This window comes from Neophocaena asiaeorientalis, unplaced genomic scaffold (genome assembly GCF_003031525.2).
Source record: "Neophocaena asiaeorientalis asiaeorientalis breed wild unplaced genomic scaffold, Neophocaena_asiaeorientalis_V1.1 scaffold240, whole genome shotgun sequence".
NCBI lineage: Eukaryota > Metazoa > Chordata > Mammalia > Artiodactyla > Phocoenidae > Neophocaena > Neophocaena asiaeorientalis.
In genome coordinates, this window is record NW_020185331.1 from 6,382,725 (window position 1) to 6,409,224 (window position 26,500).

Sequence of the window (26,500 nt, forward strand, 5' to 3'; positions counted from 1 at the left end):
AAGACCCTAATCACTACCCTCACAGCGTACTTGGAGAAATCACGCAAGCATGTAATGCGTATCTAACATAGGACCTAAAGCCACATTTATGCTCTGCTGGAACCAGTCAAGGTTTAAGAGTTCAGTAATAGTCCACCCCAGCGACCTAAGATGTCACAGAACAGGGAATTCCCCGGTGGTCCCGTGGTTAAGACTCAGCACTCTTACTGCTGAGGGCCCGGGTTCCATCCCAGGTTGGGGAACTAAGATCTCACAAGCCGTGCAGCGTGGCCAAAAAAAAAAAATAAAAGATACGATGTCAAAGAACAGTTATGATTAATTATCCATTGAAACGTTCAGGCCAGAAGTTGGACAGTATCAGGTAGGAGTCTTTTCCCTATAATTATCCCCAGCAAATAAGCCCAACTCATTTCCGTTTGCAAACAAGGCTGCAGGCATTTAAACAGAGTTAAATCCCAAACCCGGCTTCTGTGAAGACAGCAACATCCGGGGAGGGTCTGCAGCCCACCTCCAACCGTGGGCACACACAGGTGAGGCAGTACCTTTCAGAGGCCATTTCTGGGGCATTCACAAGAATGGCCGGTGAGGCTTGGAGGCACTGAGCAAAGGGGGAAAACAAGATAAGAAGGGCTTATTTCAGATTAACTTGAAAAACAAAGGAGGTTTAGCTTTGAAAAGCTCGCTGAGTTTTTAAGATAATGGAGAAAGGTTTTAGGTTTCTGGTCCCATTAGTGAGAACTGGGTGGGGAATTACAAAAAGAACTTTCATTACAGGCAAGGGAGACGGGCCAGGAAGGAATAATATGAAGACATTAGAACTCACTACGTCTTCCAATCTTGGTTGGATTGGTCCATGGGGAGAAATGCCAACAGCCTAGAAGGCCCTCTCTGGAAAGGAGAGAGGAAAATGACCTACTCTTCTGGATAACACCAAGTGTTGGTGACGGTGTAGGGAGATGAGAACCGTGGTTCACTGCTCGTAGGCTTATAAATGGTACAGCTCTTCTGAAAAGAAATAGGGTAGTATTTACTTAAACTCAGTCTGTGTAAGCCCTGTGCCCTAGTGATCCCACTCCTGGTGCACGTACTGGTGAAATCGCTGCAGACTGTAAGGGCTGCAGCCTACAGGGACGTCACTCTGCAGCAATGTTTGCAGGAGAAAGTGTTGGAGGCAACCTCAAGGCCCAGTAACAGTGGGCAGCAAATAAGCAAAATGTGGTGGCTGCCAGCATGGAACACCATGCAGCAGTCAGAGGCAATAAAGTGGCTGCACACAACAACGTAAACAGATCTTACAAACACCGCATTGAGTAAAAGGGGAAATCACCAAACCAAACCTACAGCACAATACCATTTATGTAGATTACGAACCACGCCCACAAACAGCACAACCTATTTTCTGAGGATACGTGGGTTTATGTTAAACAGGTTAGAGGGGATGCATAAGCGGAAGAGGGATAGGAGTGAAGATCAGGATTGAAGGGGAAAAATAAAAATAAAGCAGGAGGAGGCTTTTGCAATGGGATAACGTACAATGAACTGAAAAATATGATTAACTTAACTTGCTGCACCTGAGGGTAGAAAACCCAGCATGTGACCTACTCTTTGGGGAGGGAAATGCACGATACGGGGCAGGATCAACAAATATTGATGAAGTGCACACTCGAGGTCCGCCAGAGCCCTGGTCCTAAGGAGTTTAGCATCTGGTAGGTAGCCTGGAGCTTAAAGATGGGCCCCTATCTGTCCCTCCTCATCCTAAGTGTCTGGGTCAGTGCTTCACATATGCTTGTTCAATTAATCCTGCAGAGGAAAGAAATATGTAAACCAGTAATTATTACAAGCTAGGAGTGGAGGAAGCCCATCTGTCTCAGGTGGACCTGGAAGGCCCTTTAGAAGACACATCTGAGATGAGCCTTAAAGGATTTCGGCAGGTGAGGGGGCAAGTTCCAGGCAATGAACATGGCTTTGGGGCAAGGGTGCAGAGAGAGATGTTGGGTGACCGCAAGGTGACCGCTCTGGTCTAGGCTGGCTGCAGTGACCTGCAGAAGCCCATCTAAGCTGCCATGTGGCCTAGAATTAGGGTGATAGAGAGAGGAGTGCAAGACGGAAGCGCAAGGCTAATGAATCTATGGGACGGGGCAGATGCAGACCCAGGGCAGTGGTTCCAGCACTTGGCTCATCAGCAGTTGCTCCTGTGGAGCTCTGAAAAAGACATGAACTTCGGGTCCTGCCCTTGTGCCAGGCTACCTGAACACTGAATCAGCCTCTGGGCTTGTAGCGGGTGATCCCAAAGGAAGAAATTCTTCACCAGCTTCCCAGGCAGATCTGGGAACCACTCATCAGCAGATCACAGAATCCAGATGGAAGTCAGGGGAGGAGAAGTCAAATGTCGCTCCCAGATTTTGACTCCGGGGACTGGAAAAATGGTGGGGCCATTAATTAAAAGACTGGGCAGTCAGGGAGTAGGATAAGGTGGGTGGTGGAGGACAGACTTACCTTGGTGAGAAGGTGCTGGCTGGCTGGGGACAGGAGAAGGTCCTCCTGCGGACGCAGATCTGCCCAGAGGTCACAGATTAAGTGGAAAAGAAGGTCCAGAACCAAAGAGTATGGAGAGAAGAAAATGGAAGCACAAGGCTTAGTAACTGGACAGAATCTAGGGAAACACCTTTGTTTAGGAAGTGGAAAGGGATTATCCCAGGAGATAAGAGGAATGATGAAAAGTAAGGAAAACCAAGACAGAGAAAGACCACGAAGCCAGCAGCTGCGGTGGAATCACAGCCCTCTGGTGCTACCTTCACTCTCTGGGTCCATCTTCCTGACTACAAATCCCCTAAAGAGGCTGTAGGTTATAGAGGCTTAATCTTAAAGCAGAATGGAGTCAGCCTTGCGGACAGCCTGCAGCCACCTCCCACCGGCCTTACGTTACAGGTGACTGGTCTGGACGCCAACGAGGGCTACTGATTTGCCTTTTGTTTCTTTTACTCTAGTTCACGGGTTCTGACTCTGCACAAAATTGTGTACAAAGTGCCCTCGACACTGAATTGGATGGGCAATTTAAGGGATGTTCAAAGGTAATTTTGACCCTCCTTGTTGGCTTGAGAGCCTGACCCACACATCAGATGAGGCTACACCACACTGCCATCCCCTCCCAACTGGTCTTCCAGTTCCTCCGGTCTCTGGAGTCCAATCAATCCTTCACACCACGTGTGCGGTTACATCTTTAAACACACACTGGGTCGTGTCAAGCAACACCTCCAGGGGCTTCTCCGGCTTGCAGGGAAGTCTGAACTCCCAAGTGTGATGTTCCAGCCCCAGACCCCAGTTTCTCTTCACACCCCAAGTTCCCACTTCTGGTCTCCTCATGGCTCCCCATCATCTGTCGGCTGCTCTACCACTGCCTCTCCCGGGGAGGACCTGTCTTTCTCTCGTTCCCCCTCTAGTAACCTAAAATTAAGAGCACAAGCTACAGAGGCCAGGGCACCTGACTCTGATTCCCAGTGCACCAAATCACTGGCTCTGCCACCCTGGCTAAGTCTCTTTCCTCTTTGGTAAGGTGGGGATGAGTTAACGCACCTACCTCACAGGGTTGTGAGGATTAAATGAGATAACACTCAGAAAGCCCTCAACAGTGCGGGGCACAGAGTAAACAGTCCATTAGACATATACATGTGCTCATGGGTACACACACATGCACACGCACTCATGTGCACACCTGCTACTGTATCTCCGTAAAGCATTCATTTCATGCTCGATGCTCTGCTCTTCCTAATACATGATAAATCCCACCCAAGGCACTGAACAGATAAGCTCTACTCCCAGGTGGGGCTCACCCAGCGTGGTGGGCTCTGGGATAATTTGCATCTAATTGTTACTTTTGCTATTGCAAGAGTCACTCGGTCAAATTCTGTGCTGGAATCAAACCTATGTTAAGATGCCCCTGTCTTTCTTGCCTTTTTAAATTCAGATTTAGACCCAACTTCTGTACCAATGAACCAAGGCACCTCATCCTGAGCCTCCTTTTTATATATCTCAATAAATATAAAATGAATTTTTATTGATATGAATTACTGCTTTACTCTAAATTTGCAAAATCATTAAATAAACATATAAAGAAGGAATGCAAACATTTAAACATTAGTTTTTAAATTTTTTATTAACTTACTTTTTAATTTGGGAATTGTATCATTTTTTACTTTGAAATTTTGTTTTAAGATTTTTTTTTTTGATGTGGACCATTTTTAAAGTCTTTATTGAATTTGTTACAATATTGCTTCTGTTTTATGTTTTGGATTTCTGGCAGAGAGGCATGTGGGATCTCAGCTCCCCAACCAGGGATCAAACTCGCACCCCCTTCATTGGAAGGTGAAGTCTTAACCACTGGACCACCAGGGAAGTCCTGTTTTGTTTTTTTATCAATACATTTCACCAGAATATAAACTCCCCAGGACAAGGATTTTTGTCTGTTTTTGTGTACTAATATAGTCTCAAACCTAGAACAATGCCAGGCATGTAGTAGGCATTTAACAAATCTTTGCTGAATGAATGAATGAACAAACGAAGACTACATGTTACATATAACAAATCCTTCCACACTCCATTCAAAATAAATAAATGCTAAACTTCTATCATTTTTTAAATAAGAGAAACAGAAACATTATGGATAAAGTTTAAATCCCTTATTCTCCTCCCAGGCCCATTTCTCTCTCCCCATCCAGAAGCAGCCAGTGTCATGAATTTTTTTGTGTGTATCCTTCCGGTCTGTGTTTTTATACTTTTTCCACAAACGTATGTAAATATATATATAATACACTATTATTCTGTGAATAATTTTTAATTTATAGAAATAGTATGAAATTTAGATAAATTATATTTACATAAATGGTATAATAGGTAATATTCTCTTGCTTGCCTTTTTCACTCAATATTGTTTTGGGGATCCAGGTTGAAACTTATAAATCTTATTCACCTTAACTGCACAGAATTCCATCATATGAATATACCATATTTATTTATCCATCTTCTTCTCCTGGGCATTTGTATTATTCCAAGTGGTAGCCATAGTTCACAGAATATTCCAGTTCTCTTCCTTCTCAGGCACATGGTAGGACTGTGCTTCCATCAGCAGCATATGAGGTTCCCCACTTCCTCATAGTCTAACCGACACTTGGCATTGTTAAGACATTTCACCCTGTGCGTTCCAACGGGGAATCAGATAATCTCTTGAACAAAACTGCTAAGTAGTATACTCAAGGGTATAGAATATATGACATACTCTTGTTGACCAAAAAGTCCTTTACGTTGTGTCTTTTGCTTTTAAACATTACTTTAGGGCTTCCCTGGTGGTGCAGTGGTTGAGAGTCCACCTGCCAATGCAGGGGACACAGGTTCGTGCCCCAGTCCGGGAGGATCCCACATGCCGCGGAGCAGCTGGGCCCGTGAGCCATGGCCACTGAGCCTGCGCGTCAGGAGCCTGTGCTCCGCAAAGGGAGAGGCCACAACAGTGAGAGGCTTGCGTACCGCAAAACAAACAAACAAACAAAAAAAACCCCCAAAAAACCCACATTAGTTTAGCCTGATGCTCAGCCATAGATTGGGAAGGATGGGGATGCAAGATAATACAGTGTTCCTAAATTGATTCCACAAATATCAGGTATCCACAAGGGTCTTCACTGGAAGTATCAGTTCTCATTGTATGGATTTAGACACAGACGGAATAGGAGAATGGATTAAATGTGGACTGACCTACTAAAAATAAACCTCAGACACTCTTACCTATCAGTGTCGCTTTGATAATTTATCCTACAAAAATAGTAGCCCATATATACATATATATGGATGTTTAAGGCAGCACTGTTTATAATGGCAAAAATAAAAAAGTTGAAAACAATCTAAATGTTCATTAATAGCATAGTTTTTTTTAATTATAATTTTTTTCTATCTACTTCTTACTTCAAAGTAAGATGATAAATTTCTGTATGGTTTAAGATTGTTTTAGATGGGATTTTGTTACTTGCCTCCTAACGGATTCCCAGTTTTGCACTGGTCCAGCTCTAGCTAGAGGAGAAACAGATGCAGTCTGACTCCACACGCAGAGAACTCCAAAACACTTGGCGACTTCCCCATCGGCTGCCCCCAAAAGAGAAGTCCCATGACCCTGTGTCTCGAGGGAAGAGAGACTGACCAGGAACCCAGCAACTTTCACCAGAACTTGGTAAGGGGGCTGGGAAGTTAGTCAACACTAAAAACAAATAAAGACGCTTTGTTGTCTCTCTCCCCATCCCCTCCCGGAAACAGAGTCCAGGGGGAACAGATGAGTAAAGACTTTGCACAGTTTCCACCCTGCCCCCAAGCTGCTGACCAGGCCAGAGGAAGTAATGGGAGTAAACTGCAGGCGCATTCAACATTTCCTACAAGATCCAGCCTCGACCAGTTTCAAAACAGTAGAGTAGGAGAGAAAAATCCACATGCTCCAAAGGGCAGAGGGAGGAAATGCCCCAGTGGAACCTGCACTCAGGACCGCAGGCCAGCCCTGCCAAAGTCACGGTGAGGGTTTGTGCCCAGGGCTCCTGGGTCAGCAGGGAATGAATCAAGCTCACGCTATAAGCCATCAAAAGGGCTGATGGTGGATGAACTCTGAAAACGTTATATTAGTGAAAGAAAGCCAGTCACAAAAGACCACGTAGTTGATGGTTCCGTTTATATAAAATGTCCAGAATAGGCAAATCCATAAGGATAGAAAGAAAATTAGTGGTTTCCAAGGGCTTGGGACCAGTGGGGGTATGGGTAGGGAGGTTGGAAGTGATGGCTAAAGCATACTTGCTTCTTGGGGTAATAAAAATGTTCTAGAATTGACTGTGGTAGTGTTTGCACAATTCTATGAATATACTAAAATGTATACTTTAAATGGGTTGGTTGTACGGTATGAGAATTATATCTCAATAAAGCTGTTCCCAAAAAGGGAGGGGGGCTAAGAGCATCAGTGTGGGCTATCTACTGCCTTAACGCGGGGAGCTACACGAGGATGCCCAGCTCCCGCTGTTTCCTATATTTTTATCCTTCATAATGCCTCGATGCCAGCCACCAGCTCTATGAGTTTGTGGTACTTTTATTATCCCTATTTTACAGATAAGGAAACTGAGGCTCGGGGAGATTAAATAATTTGCCCAAAGTCACGTGGCTTGTGAGGGACTTGGCCTTGCCTGTAACTGCTGCACTCTAACCCATCCTAATCCACGTCAGCAGAGAGCCAAACAAGTCCACAGGGTTAACACTGTATTAGGTTAACGCCTAATATTAATAGCATTGGGGCTGGGAACTTATTAGAGGATGGCTTTTGAAAATCTGGGCTGCTCAGGCTGCCTTGCGTGAATCCACCTGCTTCCCTGGGTTCATCCTGGCTGATGTTCGGGGGATGTAGGTGGGGCAGAGGTGGCCCTTTAAGGTTCTCAGGGACAGTGGCAGTAACTGTCTGCTCCTGAGGAGTTGTTTGGAGTCACTGAGCTGGCTGGGTACCAGGGGGCCCTCTCCCAGCAGCTCTGGGAACCCAAGTGTATCTGAACCCCATGAATAAGTCCCAAATGCCCCACGCAGACTACATCTGGACAGAAGCTTCCATGGGATTCCCTACTGTCTGATGTGAGTTCCTGTGCGTGGGAGCGGCCAGGCAAGCCCAGGGGCCCCACTGCCTCTGTCTGCCAAGAACGCACACTGACGAAATGGCCACCCTCTCTTCCTTCCAGGATTCCAGGTAGGGAAGGCCTGTTTCTCTGTGCGTCCCCTTATTAGGGGTTAGATCACATAACACGGTAACACGGACAGGTCCGCATTGCCCCAGCCCCACACACCTGGACACGTAACCGGCTCACAGTAAAACAGGAGGGAGATGGACGTTTGCTCTTGGAGGATAAAACCAGACATAAGATTCCTTACCCAGCAAAAATGTGTACATACCCTCTCCTTGAGGCCCAGGGGAGGAACTCAAGGCCTCTTCCAGCTTCCCTTCTCAATCCTCCCTTGCTTCTAGAGTCTCTCCTCCATCCCCACCTCCCCCCACCCCTGCCGGGTCACAACTCTTTCCTGGGATCAGGTCCTCTGGCATGTCTACACCAGCCTAGTTCACACAGCCCTGCCTCACAGCCTTCCTGCTCCTGCAAGCCTTCTTCCGGGGCCTCCTCTGAAGCTAGAAGCCATGTTTCTAGAGCAATTGCCCTGGATGGAGAAGAGGGCCCTTTCTGCACATGCAAAGTCACGGCAGAATCCCACCCACCAGCTCACCCCACATGGGTGGAGGGGGCAGGGGGTGGAAGTTCAGAGGTTGGTCAGATCCCAGTTCTGCTACTTACTAGCTGTGTCACCTTGAGTGAGTGACTTAACCTCCCCAATTCCCAGTTTCCTTGCCTACAAAAATGGGAGTAATACCATCTTTCTTTTGTGAGAGTGAAATGAGGTCTGTGTAAACCTGCCTGACTCAGAAGAGGCACTGGAGGAAAGGAGAAAAGGTAGTTAGGGTAAGTATATGTGAGGGTCTATGATTCCATTTTATACTAAAATCTAAGTATTTTGGGACCCCCTAGCCTGACCTAAGGAGTTCTCAAGGATAAAAGATGGCCCCAGGAATATGCCTGATGGACAATGACCCAACAGCTTGTACTACACACACACACACACACACACACACACACACACCCCCCACACACACACCCCCACACACATACACACACACATACACATACCACACAAAATGCACACACATATAAACACACACTCCCAAACAGACATATACTAATACACCACCCAGACATAATCCCCAAACACCCTGCAACACACACACGATATCCCCAAATACACCCCCCATAACACACCACACCCAAACACACACACAGACATTACACATCTCCAAATACACATGCATTCTACATGCAAACACACACACACACACACACACTCTCTCCTTTTTTCTATTTTCTTAAAGATGCTTTCACCCTCTATAAGGACACCCAGTCTCACCACAATTTCAAACACTATCACAAGAAGCTTTAATGTTCGTAATGCCTAACTCCCCGCCAACTAACCACACACACACACACCCCCACACACATACACACACACATACACATACCACACAAAATGCACACACATATAAACACACACTCCCAAACAGACATATACTAATACACCACCCAGACATAATCCCCAAACACCCTGCAACACACACACGATATCCCCAAATACACCCCCCATAACACACCACACCCAAACACACACACAGACATTACACATCTCCAAATACACATGCATTCTACATGCAAACACACACACACACACACACACTCTCTCCTTTTTTCTATTTTCTTAAAGATGCTTTCACCCTCTATAAGGACACCCAGTCTCACCACAATTTCAAACACTATCACAAGAAGCTTTAATGTTCGTAATGCCTAACTCCCCGCCAACTAGCCAGATTACAGCAGATACAAACGACAGTGTCTTGCTCACATTATGTCACCTTGTACCTGGGCACAGAGGCCAGCAGCCCCTGACCTCATTTCCTCAGACACTTACACTGCTCCTCCCAGCCTGACCTATGATGGATAAAGATACTAGATTTCTATTTATCCATAAGTCCCTTGTTTGTTTATTTCTTTCCTGAGGCAAGTTTATACAAGGTCAGATTCCCACGTGGCCAAGGCCCAGCTTCTCTCAGTCATGTTTGCATTGACTGGGCTCCTTCTCTGATGAGGCCCCCAGAAGCTGCTGTATTGATCAAGTATTCTTCAGCCCTGTCCACAATGACTCCTGCCTCTTATTACCTTAAAAAAACCTGTATCAAACAAGGATCCTGACTCTTCTATAACAAGAACCCCAGGAACCTCCAGAAAGACAGCACGGCCTGGGGAACTGAGTCACGGACAGAGGTTCTCAGTCCTCGCTCCACCACTTGCTGGAAGGAGGAGTTTGCTATCATGGTTTGGGTTCATTCCAAAGCAGACCCTGAGACAAGGCCTTGGGTACAGGCTGTTTATTAGGGAGATGATTCCCGGAATCCCAAGTGAGGAAGAATGGAGAGCGAGACCAGGAAAGGATAAAGGCCGATAAAGGGTACTTAATGGCCAATTTACTGCTGTGGGCATTGGGGCTCAGTCCTGCTGGGGATCCTCTGAGGTTCTGGCTGGAAATCGCCTCCGAATTGTCCCAGTGGAGAGCAGGCAGCTGAGATATCAACTCCCTGGGATGATAGGATGACGGAATGACAACTCACCTCCGCCCCCTCCCCTGGCCTTCCTCAGCTGCACCTGCTTGGGTAGAGCAAGTTCCCGTGGTGCCCTTGCTGGAGGGAGCCCTCGCCCAGAGAAGTGAGGCAGGGAGAGGCGACAGTGGGGAAAACTCGAGGAGGGGAGCTGCCAGCACGCTGGAAACCGCTGCAGGTGAACTCAGGTGAGCCCAGGGCATATGGGGCGGGGCATCGACGGTGTCCTCCACAATCACAGAAGTCATGTGCCTCTCTGAGCCTTTCCTATCTGTGAAACAGGAAGGAGACCTACAGCCCTTCTTAGCAGGTCCCTCAGAGGCAGCAAGACTGTGAGGAGCTTGACAACCTGGGATACTGATGGTACCAGCAGGAGGCACCGTCACCTTCTGCATGGGCAGCCCTGCTGCAATAAACACCCAGAGGCTGCTCATGAGGGGAGAGGCGTGGAAAGAGCGTAATTCAAGGCTCCCAGCCAGAAAGGTCAGGCTGGAGCCCACTGACCATCCCCCTGGTCCCCTTGCAAAACCACGAGGCTGTTTAAATGGCCACCATTTAAAGGAAAGGAGAGTGACTACGAGATGCTGTACCCTGTCTTGGGTTCTTACAATGACCCCACGAGGAAGGCGTGGGCACAGTCAGCTGAGGAAACTGAGCTGAGAGGGGTCAGCAACTCGCGGGCGGCACTCAGCTAGGAAATGGTGGAGTCAGCTTTGGAACACTTGTCTGAATCTTCACACCCCCTTCCTCTAGAACATGCCACAAGCTCCATCCCAGATGCCTCTGTCACAAACCCCAGGCATCTTCTCGAGGCTTCTATATATATATCCGTCAGGCCTGGGCTGATAGGAAGCCGACTGCACCTGCCCTGCCAGCTCAGATAACAACAGTAACCCTTAGGTGGCACTAACTCTGCCCCAGGCACTGTTATAAGTGCTTTTATCATCATTTTCTCATTGAATCCTCCCAACGATCCTGTGAGGAAGGTACTATTATTATCCCCATTTTTCAGAACGGGAAACTGAAGCACAGAGAGGCTAAGTGACTTGCCCAAGGTCACACAGAAGTAAATGGGAGAGGAGAAACTTGGATTTAGGCAATCTGGTTCCAGAGCCCCTGCTCTAAACTACTTTGCCACATTCCTCTCGAAAGCGCAGACTCATTCTCCCCACAAGTCTATCGGAAAGGGTCATCCCTGAATGTTGGGAATGGAACTGCCATTGACCTCTCCCCTGGGGCAAGAACTGGCTAAGAGCAGCATGGAGGAGACAAGACAGCCGGCCCAGCCACCTGTTTAAGGACCAGGCTCCTGGGGAGACAGTGCAAATGCTCCCTGCTGAGTGAGGGTCTCTTTACCGGGGGGGTTGGTGTGCCCACAGCGGCACGTAGCACTGAAGTTCAACACAATTGGGGTCAAGTGCCTTTTTTTCCCTTTTTGAGAATGATGACTTTGGGGTCTGGATGCTCTAAAGGGGGTTCCCAGTACAAGCTTTCCACAAGGGAGGGTAATTGCAAGGAACAGCCAAAGAACACAAGGGTTTCCCAGAGTACGGAGCCAAGGCAGGCTGGCCCACGGGGACGTTGTGGAGATCACATGAAAGAACATCTTGGGGCTCACACGTCAGCAGAGAAAACCGGTCAACACCACAGGGGATCTGCCCAGCAGCTGAAGGCAGTCCATGGCCTCGGACCCAGTCTTCTTCCCATTTCTTATGTTACATCAGCAGAACCACTGCCAAGTAGAACAGAAGTCCCAGCTCTCCTTTCTCATGCCTCCGTCCTGCTTTATAACCAGTTCTACGGTACCGCCCCCCAACCCCCAGCCCCTCAAGTGGAAGTTCTGAACACAGCGTAGAAACAAAGCCAAGCAAGTCAGATACAACGGTTAGGGGAGGAGTAATCCTGTTAGCGCTCGGATGTGCGCCTGTGGACGACTCTTTTGGGGGACGCTGCCTTATCTGTCAAAGGGAGCACATGTTATTCCATTCACTGAGCTCCTACTCTGTGCTTGGCACAGCTCATTTAATCCTCACCACCAGCCTGGGAGATGCTTTCATTATCCACGTTGTACAGATGAGAAAACCTAGGTGGGGAGAACTCCAGCACCTGCCCCGAGGGCACAAAGCTGCTGAGTGGCAAAGGGAGGACTCAGATTAGCCAGTCTGGCTTCAACGGCAGAAGCCAGACAGCACTGCCTTGATAGCCCTGGTCTCAATCCTCACAGGATACCAGGATCTAGAACCCATGGCCGGGTTTTACAGAGAAGGAAATAGGCTCAGAGTTAGGCCGCTTGCCCAAGGTCACCAGCTAAATGGCGGAGCCAGGAGCAGAACCGATGTCACACTCTGGAGCCTGAGTTTGTGACCACCATGAGGACCTGCCTCCCTGCAGGGCACGAGGGGACAATGCCAGTGTGCGGCCAACAGGCCAGCACTGCCTGGGAGAGGGCATGCCAGGGCACACCAGCTGGCCAGCAAGGCAGGCTCTGTAGGGTCCCCAATGCCCCATGGCATTAAACCCAAAGAGCGGGGCAAACGAGCGCTACGGGCTGTTGACAGACTGGCAGCCGACAGACGATGCAGCCAACAGCTGCTGTTTATTTTGGGGCCCAGGGAGAGAGGAAGGAATGGTTAAGGCCCAGCTCATTCTCACAATAAACTGAACAGGGCAGAATGGGAAGGGTGCCCCCTCCCAGCTAAAGCAACATCCCTGGTCACCTGCTGAGCTTGGCTGAGCTGAATGGCCTAGGTGTCAGAAACATCTTGCCAGACGCTCTAATCTGGCCTCTCCACCAACAGATACAGTGCTCCCCACCCCAGCCGCAAGTGCCGGACTTGTAAATGGCCCAGGAAGGCAACCATGCCCGGCAAACCCACCCCCTGCAGTGTCAGGCTCCAGGAGCAAATGGCTTTTCCTGTCTCAGGAACAAAGAGGGGCCGCTCCTGCCTTCCACCAGTGGCTTCGGTTCCCAACTCTGACACTTGTTAACTGAGGTCTGTGGACGGCCAGGCTAGGCTGTGGCAGGCGGGCTGGCAGGATTCCCTGGAAGGTCAGGACGTAAGAGGTTTCCCGAAGGACTTCGGAGCCCCACTGCCTGGCTCTGAACCCCAGCCCTGCCTCCTCCTAGCTTATGGCCATTGGTAAATTAACCTGTGTCTCTGTTCTCTCATCAATAAAGTAAGGACCATAAGAGTGCTCTTCCCTGGTGGCGCAGTGGTTGAGAGTCCGCCTGCCGATGCAGGGGACACGGGTTCGTGCCCCGGTCCGGGAAGATCCCACGTGCCGCGGAGCGGCTGGGCCCGTGAGCCATGGCTGCTGAGCCTGCGCATCCGGAGCCTGTGCTCCGCAACGGGAGAGGCTGCAACAGTGAGCGGCCCGCGTACCGCAAAAAAAAAAGAGTGCTCTTTTCATCAGTCAGGTTGTTGTAAAGAGTAAAGTGCTTAGAAGAATGGAATGGGTGGCACATAATTTGTGCTCCTAATATCAACATCGTCATCGACATCATCACCATCATCAGTCAGCATGGAAGTTTCCTTCTCACTGTGAACACTGGAGGACAGTTCCCCTGGCTGTTACACACGCAATTTAAGTTCCCAGGCTAGCCCGTGATATAGGCGAACTAGAGACATCTGGCTCTTGGTGCTATAATTCCATCTACTCCATGGATGAGTAAGGTTTTGGTGGAATGGCCTGAGAATCTTACCACCATTTACAGTATTATAATGATAGGAATATACATTCTACATTTCAAATGACCAACTGCCACAATTGTAAGTTAAAAGCTGTGGTTCTTTAAAAAATAGGAGTGGGGTAGGAGGAAGGGGGTTTAATAGGATAAAGCCTTCGTCTACAGATTTATTTCACTGCTCAAGGCCCTACCGTGATCCAGACCGTCAGCTAGCATGAGGGAGGGAGTTTAAAGATGAAAGGATACGGAGGCTGCTGCCTCTGCAGGAGCTCCCCACCCTCTAGCTCCCAGCTGGAGGGACTGCTTTCAGCATTGGTGCCTTGCACACAGTAGGTATAAAACTAATGTTCAGTTAGTGAAACTCCCTAAGACGTGTGCTACCTTCGGGGTCCTCAGGTGCTATCCAAGCCGTTGCTGATGGAGGCTGTATTTCCCCACAGAATCCCTCTTGGGGGGGTCAGGGTCAAACCCCAAACAGTCCCCAGAGCGACCTCTCCAGCTGTGTTTTGACCAGTTTCTGTCTTCAGCAAGTCAAGAGGACGCCTCATTGCTGAGCAGAGCACCCGGCCTGGTGCTGGGAGGAACACAGGCACAACTTGAGCTCTTTAGCTGCCTGACCTCACTGCCCACTGCCCTCCCTCTTGCTGATGCCACTGGGCCACACCAGCCTCTTGTTCTTCTCTGCAAAGGCTAGAGGCACAGTCCTACCTCAGGGCCTTAGCACTTGCTGTTCCCTCTCTCTCAACCATTTTTGCTCCAAATATCCACAGGCCTCACTCCCTCTCCTCCTTCAGATCTTACTTAAAAGTCACCATACAGGGGAGCTGTCCCTGGCCACACTCTATAAAACAGCACAGCAACTCCCATCACCACTGCCATTCCCTGTCTCCCTCACCTCGCTTAGTTTTCTCTACAGCATTTATCCCCCATCCAGCACACTACATATTTCACCAGTTTTGTTTATTATTTCCCTCCCCCTATCAGAATGTGAGCTCCAAAAGGGCGGGGAGTTTTATCTGTCCTGCTGTGTTCCCAGTGCCACAGAGTAGACATTCAAGTGTTGATTGATTGATTGAATGAATGAATGAATGAATACAAATAAGCATCAGATTAAGGTCCACCCCACAATGGGCTTTTCCATCAATCAGGAACAGGAGACACAGGCTTGCCCCAAACTGAGCAACCCAAGGTCATTCTTGGTCAGAGTTACAGGAGAGGCTAAAACAATAAACTTTGCAAAAATTCACAGACAGAAGACATCGTAAGATGAGAAGTCTTGGAAGCTTCTGGGAGGTAGCAGAAACTAAGCAAAACCATGAAGGATGACCAAGATAATAATAACCACAGCTACCATCCATTGAACACCAGGCATGTCCCCAGCACCATGTGGAGTAACAACCAAATGGGCCAAGTGGTGTTGTTATTACTACTATTATTCTCATTTTACAGATTAGAAAGTTGAGGCCCATGGCAGGGAAGAAATTTGAACAAGTGAAACAAGGTAGTAAGGGCTTCAGAGCCTGAGCCCATGTATCAGGGGAGTCGGTGCTCTGCTCCCATCCTCTTGCCCTCAACTTCCAGCTGCTGCCACCTGAGGCCCTCTCGGGGGCTATAGCTCCAGTTGCCAGAGCCTCGTTTAGCCTGAGCAAGCAGCAGGCTGAAAGTGCCTGGGAAATTAACTGCTCCCTGCTCCCAACCACAGTGCCGTGCTAGCCACCATCCTCGGGGACAGGACGTAGAACCCCCAGCAGCTGGAGCTCCTGAAGGACCAGGCTTTTAAAAGTGCCTCTGGACACACGAGATCAAGGGGAATAAAAATTTGAATCCCAAAATAGAGGCCAGACCTTGCTAGGGGTCCATTCTAGGTAGCAAGAGGTTTGTTATCTGATCCCAAATACCAGCTCCAACCACATCACATGTTAATGGAGGGGCTCTGGGGGAAGGTCAGTGTGGGCAGATGACCGGGATTTAATCCAGACCCTTGAAGTTTTATCAGGGACCCACGTGATGTGCTTCCTAGTCTCCCAGCCTCTCTGGGAAGCTCTCGGGAGACAAAGCCACTATAAAGCTGCAGGGCCCCAGCCTTCCAAGGGAAGGCCCACTGTGCATATGCCCTTTGGGCTGACTTCCTTTCTTAAGCCCAGGGCAGTGCTGTCAGCGTTCCATACCCTAGCACAGCCACAGATCAGGGACGAGACTCCCATGGGTGCGTGCAGCAGAGGGAGAAATACAGCCGCGGAGACCAGAGTCTGAGGGAGGGCAGAGAGTGTAGAGAAAAACCCAGTGCAGCTAGTTTTGATAGGTGTGGATGCCTCCAGCTGAGGGCAGGGAAAAAAGAGGAGTACTCCTACCTAGCAACCTAACCTTTGTGGGGTGGGTAATCCATCAAATCTGCAGGGAGCACAGTGGAACCATCGCGGGCTTTCATCACTGCAGAGACCTGGGTTCAGACCCTGGCTTTCACCGTTCATGGCCATGTGATGCGGGGCAAGGTGCTGCACCTCCCTGAGCCCCTGCTTCTTTGGCTATGCAACAGGGGTGATGCTCAGGGTGGCAGTGGGGATTAAAGAAGACGGTGGATGAGAAGCCCTAGCCCCGTGCCTGCACCTAGAAGGGCTCCACTCACATTCTCCGACTCAACTTCCCCACTATCCCTGCCCAGGAGCTGCCACAACCAGCAATCGTGGGGAAAATGAGGCTGCTTTTCTCCAGTTGCCAATGAGCGATGACTAAAGTAAATAATTAACCCCGGCTTGAAACCAAAGTCCAGACATTGTCCTATTACAGGCCTCAACTCTGCGAGAGAAGGATCAGTTTGCCACGCCACTGGGGCTTAGACCAGCAGAAATCCCTGGGCGGCCACCTCTGGAAGTCCTACCCTCACTGACAAGTGACCGTGTCCCTTCCGGGTGCCAGGCCCTGTGCTGAGAGCCCAGTGAATTCTGCCCAGGAGGCAGAATTCAGGAAAGAGTTTCGCTCTCTCAGAGCCCCACTGCCAGCACCATGCCAGGCCAGCCAGGCCTCCCTCTCTGTTGCTACAAAGAGAAATTCTCCCACACAGGCAAGGCCCTTAAAATAGCCCTTTGGGTCTGGGCCATCAGGAAACGGAATAAAGCTGGGTCAGAATGGGGCCTACCATGAAAGAGTTTACAAAGCAGCCGCTTCAAACAGCAGAGACAATCCCTTCACGCTCAGAACCCTTAGGTGGGCAAAGCCAGCAAGGCAGGCTCTCTCCACAAAGAACACTATTCCCCAGGAGGACTATGCGCTGGGCCGGCAGAAGCTCCCCAACCCCCAACCTGGGGCAGCCCAGGAGAGGGACCAATGTGCAAGTCACAGTGACAGTGTGAAACAGGCACCGCCTGGGGGTAGGGCCCCCGAACACACCTGGCTTTGTGCTTGACTAACAATGCAACCTCAACTTTCTGAACCTCAGTCTCCATATGCATAGAATGGGGTTAAAAATGCATACCTTCAGGGCTGTGTCAGGACCAGAGATCATAAACAAGAGGCCTAGCACAAAATAGGGATTCAGGGGCTTCCCTGGTGGCGCAGTGGTTGAGAGTCCGCCTGCCGATGCAGGGGACACGGGTTCGTGCCCCGGTCCGGGAAGATCCCACATGCCGCGGAGCGGCTGGGCCCGTGAGCCATGGCCGCCGAGCCTGCGCGTCCGGAGCCTGTGCTCCGCAACGGGAGAGGCCACAACAGTGAGAGGCCCATGTACCGCAAAAAAAAAAAAAAAAAAAAAAAAAAAAAAAATAGGGATTCAATACGTGGTAGCTGTTACGATAATGGTGCCCATGTAATAGAGGTCAAGGTCTCCTTTGTTACTGAGTGAGAATAGTCCTGGAAAAAGGAAAACAGCCAAGGCTCTCTACTGGGGACCACGCAGTGATAGGCAGAGATACAGAGCGGCCCACGCCCGCGCCATCCCTGACCCTGAAAGTTCACTATGTTGGGCAGCACCCCACCCCCACTCCCTGAGGGATCAATTGTTGTCAGGTCTGGTTCACACTCCAGGGAGTCCAGAGACAGACTGGAGGGCCCAAAACGTCCCACTGCATAATTTATGCTGCACTGACACACACAGAGGAAGGAATCCTGCCCCAACCCTACTGCCCACCTCCTCCCAGGCCTAGGGAGGGTGGCTTCCTCACAGGCAAAGGGAAATGACAGCAAAGGGCCAGAGAAAGCAGCCGAGGGAGGGGCAGAAAGCACAGCTGTTTCCCCTTTGCTAGCTCAGCCCCCTGGATGTCACTTCCTCCCCCCAGGTAACAGCCGGGACAGATGGGACTGGAAATAGCTCCGTCTCTTCCATTCACAAAACTGACAGGCTTGGAAAGAAGCAAAGCGTAGTTCCCAGAGGTGGTTTTCTAGAAAACATCTTCACTGGGGGCCTAAAGTGGTCCTGAGTCAACCCTGGTTATAGGCTTCTCAGGGGGCGTAGTATGGCAAGGAAACCTTGTCTAAAAATTCCCTGGCATCAGGAAAAGCTTCTTTTTGTAAAGCATCCCCTTCACAAATGATTAGGAAACCAGACTGAGGGATCTAGGACCCCTTCACATAGCTATTTTCTCTGGGCTCAGCGTTTTCCAAAGCAGCTTTCCTCTCCACCCTCCCCTCTACAAGGCAGAAAGGAAGCAGTCAGCCCATTTACTGGATGGGCAAATGGAGATCAAGTGGGGAAGGTGACGACATGTGGAAGGTCTCACACCTTGAGAAGCCAACCAGCCAGGCCTCAGGTGGAATCTCCTTGGGGCCCGGTCTCCCCAGGTGTGGCATGTAATGGAGGGCTGGCTGCGAGGCTTCTATGGGGACAAGGCCAGCTTTGGAGTCAGCAGGCCTGGGTCATTGCAGGCGCCTCTCCATACGCAGCTTCTTAGCTGTGTGGTGTTTGGCAACTCCCTTAAGCTCTCTGGGCCTCAGCGTCCTCGCCTGCACGACATGGATGCCAGCGGTAACTACATGCTTCGGCGGGCTGCTTTGAGACTGTCCATGTAAAACTCAGCACGTAGAAAGCATTCAGAACTGTTAGCTGTTATTTTTATTATTACATTTTCCCTAAAGAATCAGGCTTACTGGAATATCTGGCAGTGGAGTGAGGGTTAAATAAATGAAGAGGTGGTTTGAAGCACTGTCTTTATAACTAAAACAGGTTCAGAGATGCTGAAGTAGAAGACAACGTTGGCCTGAAAGTTTCAGGTAACACTGAGACCTCATCCGGGGCTCCCAGCAAGCTGTCTGGTATTAGCCTCCAGACTCTCCAAGGACGGGGTCTCCTCTCTCTTGCCACTGGGGTGCTTTAGCGGCAGCGCTGCGGTTGGGGGTGGAAATGACTGCACCGTGACCTCAGGCCCTGCCAGCGGGGCCCTCCACGGATGTGGCCCAAAGCAGCTGACGCCTCACTCCTTGCTATTCCCCTCCCCCTCCTCCGCCCTCCCTCCCCAAGACCTCTGGGGTGCAATCAACTTTTATGAGGCAGCCTGACCCCTCGGAGTAAGAGCTATAAACAGAGAGGGGCTGGGCTGGGCCTGCAGCTAAGGAGTCCCCAACGCAAATGGGCTTTGTGACCACCTAGAGGGGTGGGATAGGGAGGGTGGGAGGGAGGGAGAAGCAAGAGGGAAGAGATATGGGAACATATGTATAACTGATTCATTTTGTTATAAAGCAGAAACTAACACACCATTGTAAAGCAATTATACTCCAATAAAGATGTTAAAAAAAAAAAAAAAGAGTCCTCAACGCAGAGCTACAGAAACGGTTCCATGTAGCTCTGTTCCCACCACGGCTGCAACGACAATCCTAGAGCCAGCTCTGGGGCCCACCAGAAGGGACCCACAGTGACAATCAGCTCCCCTTCCCCTGCAATCCTTGGGAGGAACAGAAGGTGCGGAGGTGTAACAATAAACTCTGAATCCCCTCGGCTGGCATGTGAGACCCTCAGAAGCCGGCCTACCCTTCCTCCCCATCCTTCTGCCCCACCTGGGTTTTGTCCGCGTTTTCTTTGCACGTCCCGCCTCCGGCACCTTTGTTTTTCCCTTTCTTGGAATGCCCTTCTCCTCTTTTTCCCACCTAAATCCTACTCTTTCCCATCCAAATCCTAATTATTCCTCAAGGCCTAGCGTGAAGCCTGCCTTCGCCAGCCAGTCTTCCCTGAAAACTCCAGTTCACAGACAGCTCCCCCTTCTGAAGCTTCAGGACTTAATCAGTATTAGAACAAATCCCTATGTTGCACCTAATATGTGCCAGGTACTGTTCTAAGGTCTTGACATTTATTAACTCGTTTACCCTTCAGCACAGCCCTTTGAGCTAGGTCCTATTTTCCCCTCATTTTGTTTTGTTTGTTTTTAACAGATGAGGAAACTGAGGCACAGAGAGAGAAGTAACTTGCACCGGGTCCCACGTAGTAAGTGGTAGAGACAGGATTCTGGCCCAGGGATTCCAGAGCCCAGGGACTCTCCAACAACAGAGCCTTCCTCTCAGGAGGTGCTGCCATCCTCTCAGGAGGTGCTGCCCGGACTCCTCAGTTATTTTCATACCCCTCTCTCACTGACCCAGCTCTAATGGGGAAGAAAGTAACAAGCTCACAGACTCAGGTGTCAGAGGCCAGGGCCTTGCCACTGAGTGAGACTCACATAAACTCTCTGGGCCTCAATTTCCACACCTGTAAAGTGGGGATAAAAACACCTACCTGCTTCATGGGATTGTTACGATGCTTAAGTAAAACCCCCTCTGAAGGGTCTCTTCTGCACTGCCTGGCACACAGTAGGTACTCAAAGAACATTGATTAGTATTATCACAATAGAAATCGAGTTCATATCCTCATGCATTTGTAGATAGATAGAGAGGTAGAACCTACAGGTAGCAGCAGCCCGGCCTGAGCATGAAGTCACTCACAGCTCTGGGAATCACCGCTTCAAATGCTCATCACTCTCCCGGACTCTTCCATTACTTTTGGCAACGGCCATGGCAGAGAGCACCTCTGGCCCTGGCTCAGAACCTCTTTCCAAAGCCAGTATCTCCACCTCATTTCCCACACACACCCCTTGTCCTTCCTTCTCCCTGGCTCACTGTCCTAACCCATGATCCCTTTCCCGGATTCTCAGAACTCAAAAGAAGTGTGACTACCGTATGTATAACTCTATTATTTGTTTTATTTTATTTAATAAGGAGGCAAAAGAGAATAGAGTTTTCTGTTAGACTTTTTCTGGCCAAGAAATAGTCTGGTCAGTGACTCAGGCTGAGGAAATCAGAAGGCAATTTCCAGGGACCGCTGTGCAAACCCCCAAGTCATAAGTCCTAACAACACTGCTCTAATTCACTGTCTCCACTGGCGATTAACTCACACTGGCCTCGGAATATATCTTTGGAAAATGCAGCAGCTGGCGCTTATATTTCTGGAGCTGGAACCGGTCTCCTATGACATCAAATAGGTTTATTTTTCCCTTCCCTTCGCCTCCCCTCTGCCTGCTACCACACATGGTGATTCCAATCCTGATGTGTCCCCCCAAACCCTCACTCGGCTCTAAAGAGGGCCATGATAAACGGCTGGCTGTGCTCCCTCTTCCAACAGCCTTGAAGGATGTGGTCGGTTGTTCCATAAGCAGGAATCCTTGTCAGACCTGTGAATCACCCCTAGATCACTTCCCTCCTTGGAGAAGAAGAAACTGTTCTTGCGTGTGAGAGACAGACAGAGACAGAGAGAAAGAGAGCAGGCAAGAGTGCTAACCCATGTGTTGCACTGACCTTGGGGCTAGGATACGATTTGACCTTGCCCTTACCTGCAACACCTCTCTACTCCTCTCCCCCAACACAAGTTCCTTCCCTTCTCCTTCCCAGCCTACCAGGAAGCTATCACTAGGGCAGCTCCAGGAAGCTCTCCAGGTCTGAACAGCTGCTCCTTGTTTATGTGCTTCTCTCCTATGTTGGGTGTTTTCCACGAGGCATGTAGCCCACTTTCCCATCAGACTATGAACAGCTGGGCCTTCCTTTTTTGCCTTAGTCTTTCCTTCTCTCACAGCTTCACCTATTTGATCCTAAATGTACTCAAGTGTTTTGGTGATAAGGAGGACCAGATGGAAGCTAGTATATGTTGAGTACCCATGATGGAGGCCAGGTACTAAGTAGAAGCTTTGCCCCAAATTATCTCAGATCAATTTCCCCAAATCCCTGTGAGGTTCCAGGTGAGGAGCCTGAGACCCACAGTGACTGGCTGCAGGCTGCACACCTAGGAAGAGTCAGAGGTGGGATTCAAACCCTGATCTGCCCACCACCACTCATTCCACAGTGGGACTGGCCTGAGAAGATCCTTTCCGTACTGTAGCTGCACACACTTCCTCTCATGGGGCTGGATCCTCTAAGGGCTTAAGGAAAAATGAAGGGCAGAGAAAAGAATGGGCCTGGGGCCAATTCCTAAAAATGTAGCTCCCAGGACCAAGACCCAAACCTGCAATGCTCTAAACGCACAGGAGAATGTATTATTTCCACAGGGTGGATCCTTCATTTATCACAAGCATCACTGGGGAGCAGATATCATCTTGGATTTGTTCCACTCCCCCTGCCTCACAGTGACCTCCTCCATCACCCGTCACACACTCACCTCCAGGACACAAGGTGCACGTCCCACACAGTGAGCCAGTCCTCAGATCCCACGTGGCACTGCTCTCTCATCATGTATACCTGAGCCTGGTCTCCCCAACCAGACTCCAGTGGAGGAGAAGGGCCTCACTGTAGGTTCATAGCTTCCTCTGGAGGTAAAGTGACCTGAGTTGACCCAGGCCTGCCTTGTACTAACTGGGAGACCTTGGGCAACCTCTAACCTCTCAGTTCACCCATCTGTATAAAGGAATCAAAGACATTCGGTGAACTGTAGGAATTACATGAAATCATGCACGCCAAGCATTTGGCCCCAGCGATGACAACTGCTGACACTGGCTATTATCTGCGTTCCCTCAAGAGTCCTGTAGAGGATCAGAGCACTCGTGACTGATATTTGTCTGAAATAAACAATCAGGAAAGGAAAAGACTGTGAAAGCACAATGCCTCCCAAATCCAAACAATTTATTTTTTGTTTTAGATGCACGAGCTCCTCTCCAACACCAAATGACTTGACATACACCTACACATGCTTGTGGGTACAAAGGATTGTGTGAACTGGAACTCAATCCTTATGGAAAGTTTTCAAAGGTATCTGCAGTTTGCAACCAGCACCATCAGGATCATTTGAAAGACAAGTGGTCTGAGGCCAAAGACAGTTTACCTAAAGGTCTCCCCAGGGGCAGCTCATAAAAGCTAAGAGAGGAGCCCAGCTCCATGCAGGGAGCCTGGCCTAAGCAGCAGCTGCCCATCTTCCCCAAACGCACCCCAAGCAGGGGCTTCACAGAGGGGAAGGAAGCCAAGGGCTGACAGCACCACTCAAATGGTGGAGGTCACTTGCCTGCCTTTCATAAACAGACCAAAACACAAGACCCTCAGTGTCCAGGCAGCTCCCCCACATCACGGGGACAAGCATGCCTTTGGCTGGATGTCCTGAGAAGACCTTTGCAGTATGTTCCCAGCATTCTGGGGCCAGCAGGGCCCCTCCTGCTTGGGCCCCAGGCCTCTCATCAGCTAGCTCCAGCTAACGTGCACGTCCCATAAAGCGGCTCTGCTCTGCAATTTGCCAAACCGCAGACTCAGAATTCACCACCAGTGGAGGAGAGGCGGGAAGAAGCCATGCTTCTTCAGCGTAAAGGGCTTCCAGAACATACGTGACTCGGGCGCAGTGTGTCCTGCCAGCTACCCACACCAGCGCGCCTTGCCCGGAACACCTGACCTTCTGGTGTGTGGTGTCCACCACGTCAAGGCCAAAACTCCAGAGGCACAGCCTCCCCAGCATGCTCCTCCTGCCCTGTCGGCGCTGCCGACACTTTCCATTATCGGCCCCCTCTCCTTATGTTATGCACTGATGCCCCAAATGTGCAGGAACCTCTTGCTATCACCAGATATTTGGGCTCGTCAACCCCAACCAGCCTTTTACGGTATTTCGATGAACCCAACCCATGACATGGGCAGAAGGCCAGTTAGACCCAGGTGCTGGGACTAGCTGTGTCACAAGTGACTTTATCCCATCTGGTTCTCAGTTTCCTCATCTGTAAAAATGAGGGGGTGGAGCCTCATGAGTCCTCAGGTCCCTGCCAGCTCCACAATTCCATAACACACAATACTCTCTCCTTTAACTGTTTTCCCACAACCTGGGTTCAGGGCTCTGTATGGCCCCATCTGCTCAGTGACATCACTCCCGGCCCCAAACATAACGTCATTGATTCTTACACGGGAAGCGGAGACGTCCCAGAAAACACTGTCCATAAAAAGGGAGGAAATGATCATTTTGAGGGAATTGGACAGGACTTCTTTTGTATTTTTCACACAGAACAAGTTATTATCAATCTTAAAACCCCAAACCCCTCTTCCTTCTTGCCAGACCATTAATAGCTGCTTTTCAAAAGTGCTTTCTTAGTCAGAATCACGCCAAGCTACCATTTAATGAGTGCTTCTTTTGTGCCAGGAACTGCGCTAAGTGCTTTGCATGTATGATCTCATTTAATTCTCCAGACAACCCTCTGAAGTAGATACTATTATTATACTCACTTTAAAAATGAGGAAACTGAGGCCCACGGAGGTTAAATAATTTGCCCAAAGCTGCATAGCTAGTCAGTATCTGAGCCAGGCTTTGAACAAGAGCCTGTAACTCAGAGCCTCAGCACTAGCCACCTCTCAACACTGTCTGCATCGGGCCCCCCGTCGCTTTAGCAGCGCTCCTGACCAGGAGTGCATCCTACAGCTGTAATCTTGGACATCGTCGGTCAAAGCTAAGATTTGATGTTTCATCTAAAATCCAGAGCCGGCACCTGCCTGGGTCTCAGAACAGAGTGCCATCTGTTGAAAGCAGTGCCTACCTTAACTGAGGACTAGAAAAGAACCCCTAGGGGGCTTCCCTGGTGGCGCAGTGGTTGAGAATCTGCCTGCCAATGCAGGGGACACGGGTTTGAGCCCTGGTCTGGGAAGATCCCACATGCCGCGGAGCAAGTAGGCCCGTGAGCCACAAGTACTGAGCCTGCGCGTCTGGAGCCTGTGCTCCGCAACAATAGAGGCCGCGATAGTGAGAGGCCCGCGCACCACGATGAAGAGTGGCCCCCGCTTGCCGCAACTAGAGAAAGCCCTCGCACAGAAACGAAGACCCAACACAGCCAAAAAAACAAACAAACAAACAAGAAAAGAATAATAAGAAAACCAAATGACATTCGAAATGTTTATTAAAAAAGTTCAGGACAAAAAAAAAAAAGAAAAGAACCCCTAAAACTTAGCCTGCAACATTTGAGAAAAGAACTTAGGAAAGCTGACTTCGTAATAAGTGCTGGGATGTGCAAATGGACATCTGTCCCCAGGGGAGGGTGACCACATGGTGACCCAAGTCCTCCAAAAAGAGCTTTCTTGAAATGGCAGGGCAAGATGCTTGCTGAGCCAGTAACACAAAAGGAACAGCTCTCCCACCAGCACCCACGTCTCTGTCCCATCAGGAACCAGACTCCTTGGTTTACCTCCTCCCCAACCTGAGCCCAGGCCCATTTATTCTACTATAAAGAAACCCAAAGATCAGAGCCACTGGGGATAAAGACAGAAAGAGTAGCCTGAGGCTGACATTTACACAAATCCCAGTCTCCTTCCAACAAGGAATTTCAGAGATCAATGTGCTGTCCAGGGCAGCAACCAACAGCCTGTTTTAATTGTTAAAATTAATGCTTTGAGCATTCTAAATGCTCCTTTAACTGACTAATTTGCAAATAAGATGCAGTCCTCCGGCTTTGGATGCCCTGCTGTCTGTCTTTTCTATCTCAAGAACAGGAGCAAAGCCGCTAGGACTGGCATTCTCAGGCGTCAAGGACACAGTTTACTGTGGGAAGGATGGGAAGACAGGAGGGGCTGAGATGAAAGGGGGACGCGTCCCACAGGCCAGGAACTCGGCTCAATCAACCTTAGCCCCTTCTCATTAAGTTTGGAGAAGGAAGGGGGAGGGGCAGCCGGCTGTTCCTCGGAGACCACAGCAAACATTTGCCTCCTCGTGTCTGGAGATGGAGCATCACTTAAGAGGAAATGAACCCAGTTAAGGGTCATGTCCAGAGGAGGGATAAAAGGAAAAGCCACAATTCTCCTCACACCGACGGACACAAGGACTTTAAGAAGGAAATCAAAGCTCAGGGCTGAAGGTGGAGGTGGGGCAGGGGTGCGGCGTCATCCCTCTACTCCCAGACCCAGGCCTGGGGAGGCAGAGAACGGAGCAAAAGTGGGAGGCTCGCGTGAGGCTTCCTTCCCCAGGTCAAGCCTCTGAAAGCATCTCGGTCTGTGTGAGTGTGAATGACCCGAGTCCCCAGGGAGGGCCGGGAAGATGCTCTTTCCCAACGGAGCTTCCCAGCGTGGGTTTGACGAACGCTCCCCCCACCATCCTTCAAAGCTCAGGCGGACAGATGACTTCACCGTTGTAACAGACAAGGGCAGCCACTTGCCAATTCCAATGCCAAAAAAAGAAA

The 26,500-nt window shown here is 49.7% G+C and overlaps 1 protein-coding gene across 2 annotated transcripts in view; it reads right to left on the reverse strand.

The window, feature by feature from the left end:
- SH3PXD2A (SH3 and PX domains 2A) overlaps nucleotides 1-26,500 on the reverse strand; it is a 241,972-nt gene that overhangs the window by 215,033 nt on the left and 439 nt on the right. The window lies entirely within an intron of this gene.